Raw genomic sequence first — 2,791 nt, 5'->3', positions numbered from 1 at the left:
GACGAAGTCGGTTGGAATAGCCATTTGATTTGCTTGAACCAAGACATCCTTAACTACACCGATTGATTTTATTACTTTCCGATCGGATAGAAAAATGGGTATTTGAAGTGGAGCAAAATCACTAATACTTAATTTTTCAAAAATGTAGTTAGGCATTATGTTAACACAAAGATCTTTATCAATGGTGATATTACTAATAAATGAATTTTGAAAGAAACATGGAACCGGTGTAATGTTGATTTCAAAAGGGTCTTCTTTTATTAGCGAGGTTTGATCATTTGTTAACTTAACACTTACCATTTCTTCAATTTTAGTGTTAGTGTTTAACTCTTTTAAAAACGTGGCATGAGGGGTTACTAAACAATGATTTTCGAAAGAAGGTGACAAGAGATTAATTTCTTTAAAATTAGACTCTTCTTGAATTTTAACATTATCGGCCTCACCTTTTTCGTTGTTTAACTCATGTGTCGGTTTTTCACTTTCTTGTTCTTCCATTTTTACATTTTCAACTATCTCTATGTTATTATTAAAATTTAATTCTTCTCTTGCGCGGGACTCCTCTTCCCTTGCGCGAGATTCTTTTATGCAACGTTCGATAGTTTTAATGTGTTCTAGTATCCTATTGGTTACTTCGGTGAGAGAGAAAGAATTGGGATCCTTAAAGCTTGAATCCGGTTGTTCGATCCTTGGTTCCTCATAATACCCATATGAAGTAGATGGTTCACACCATTGTTCTTCATTGTAAGTATATGATGGATAAGGGTCGTAACTTTGTTCTTCATAGTACTCATATGAGGTGGGTTGTTCACGCCATGGTTCCTCATAGTAAGTGTATGAAGGTGGTGGCTCATATCTCGAATCATCGAAGTATGAGTATGAAGGCTCATACCTTGGTTCATTAAAATATGAGTATGAGGGAGAAGGTTCATACCTTTGGTCTTCATAGGATGTGTATGAAGTTGATGGCTCGTACCTGGGCTCCTCATAATAGTTGTATGAAGTGGATGGTTGAAACAAGTTACAATATTGTACCGAGTGCGGGTTTCCACAATTAGTGCAATAGTCTCTCATATAATCATCCTCCTCATAGGTGTAGTTGTAACCTCCTGAGTATTGATCCATAAGAATCACTCAGCAGACCACAACTGAGTCTCGGGACCAGAAAACAAAGACGGAAACAGAAGCTGGACACGGCCCCGTGTTCAGTGGACACGGCCCCGTGTTCAGGATCTGTATCTGGGCGTTTTAATTAAAGTTACTGGTCTCGTTGGACACGGGGGCGTGTTCAATGAGCACGGCCCCGTGCTCAGACTCTGTATCTGGGTATCTAACTAAAAATATGCAGCACGGGGGCGTGTTCAGTGAGCACGGCCCCGTGTTCAGGCTACTGTAAATGCAAACTAAACTAAAATACAGAAAAATGTGCGTGCGTTTTAAAAAGGTTTTGAAAAACAGATTAGGCCGTCGATTTTAAGTTTTCCTAAAATCCTTGTGTCCCCGGCAACGGCGCCAAAAACTTGATGTGTGCGAAGTGTTATATATTTTTGATGTATATTTTAAGCCCTTTTTACACTTTTAGCCAAGTTTTAAATTTATAAAACACGATATTTACTAACACTAAACACACATATGGGCAAGTGCACCCATCGTGGATGTAGTATAGTGTTGATACCGAGGTCGTCCAAGGACACAAGAGCTTTTAGTACCGGTTTATCCTCAACGTCTAATCAAATCAAAATGTTAGAAAAGGTTTTTAAACTAAGAAAATAAAAACTAACTAAATGCTGAAAAATAAAATAAAAACAGATAGACAAGATGAATCACTTGGATCCGACTCGTGTATTAGTATAACCTTTGATTATTTTCGCACTTTTGCACTTGTTTAAGAGATTATCTTAGTTATTGTAGTAGGCCCCTCTTTTGAAGGCGACGTTACCCTCAACCCAGTAGTTTGAGTCAGCAAGGATACAATTCTAAAGGGTTGGATTATTGGAAGATAATGAATTAAGTTATTAATGCAAATTATGGTAGGCCCCGCTTTTGGCGGTGACGTTACCCTCGACTAAGTAGTCTGAGTCAGCAGGGATACAGTCCTAAATAGCCGGGTTATACTATTAATAGTAGTTAACTTATGAGGGGGTCAAAGAGTTTGGATCCCCGCCATCCAATACCTATGGGCATTGAAGGAGATCCTACTAAATTTGACCCAGGTCCCTTGCAGGACCTCTAAACGCTGAACAAGGGCAAGACCCTTACCAAACCGTTCCCTTAACCCCCGACCAGGTAGCCAACATACCTCCATATAGACCGTGGAGATATGAATGGTGAAAATCTTTTATTTTATATAGACAGTAAAATAATGCCAAGACACCACGGACAAACGATAAGGAAAGATCACCTTCAACATAAGCAACTAGTTATTAAAGTCATTAATACAAAACCAAATAAAAAGTGCAAAAGATTAAAAATAAAAAGTATTATACTAAACACTTGTCTTCACCAAGTGATGTAAGAGACTTAGGCAAACATGGCCTTGATTGTCAAGAACTCTTACGATCAATCTTGGATCCCAAGACGACTCACACACTCTATGATGGACAATGGATGATGGTGGATGATGGTGTTGTGATGGTGGTGGGTGGTGGATGAAGTGTGAGAGAGGTGGTGTGCCAAGGGATGAGTTGCAATGAAACCAAGCACTCCTATTTATAGGCGGAACAGAAGGCTGGGCACGGCCCCGTGTCCGCTGGACACGCCCCCGTGCCTGTCTGACACTCTCTTTCTTCATTAA

The sequence above is a fragment of the Helianthus annuus genome, chromosome 10 (assembly GCF_002127325.2).
Source record: "Helianthus annuus cultivar XRQ/B chromosome 10, HanXRQr2.0-SUNRISE, whole genome shotgun sequence".
NCBI lineage: Eukaryota > Viridiplantae > Streptophyta > Magnoliopsida > Asterales > Asteraceae > Helianthus > Helianthus annuus.
Note: the sequence above shows the minus strand (reverse complement) of the source record.